Raw genomic sequence first — 296 nt, 5'->3', positions numbered from 1 at the left:
CCAAAAGGACATGGGGACAGCCAGAGGCTGTTTGTGAGAGGCACGAACACACACCCTCAGACTCTCCATACGAGAAGGTCCCCAAAAGTTTCCACTTCGCTCTTCCTCGTTCCCCATCTCCTTGTCAACTCTCTGGGTAGTTGGAAAGTCCTCTACATCTAACCTTTGTCCCTCAAGCTGCAGCCATTGGGAGAGGCTGGGAGCTACTCAGGAACAGAGGTGCTGATGGCAGCAGAGCCTGACGCTCCAGGGCCGGGCAGGAGTGGAGGATGGCGAGATGGGAGGGCCCAGGAGGA

Source organism: Myotis davidii, unplaced genomic scaffold (assembly GCF_000327345.1).
Source record: "Myotis davidii unplaced genomic scaffold, ASM32734v1 scaffold653, whole genome shotgun sequence".
Classification (NCBI taxonomy): domain Eukaryota; kingdom Metazoa; phylum Chordata; class Mammalia; order Chiroptera; family Vespertilionidae; genus Myotis; species Myotis davidii.
The sequence above is the reverse complement of the archived record's forward strand: the minus strand, read 5'-3'. Positions refer to the sequence as shown.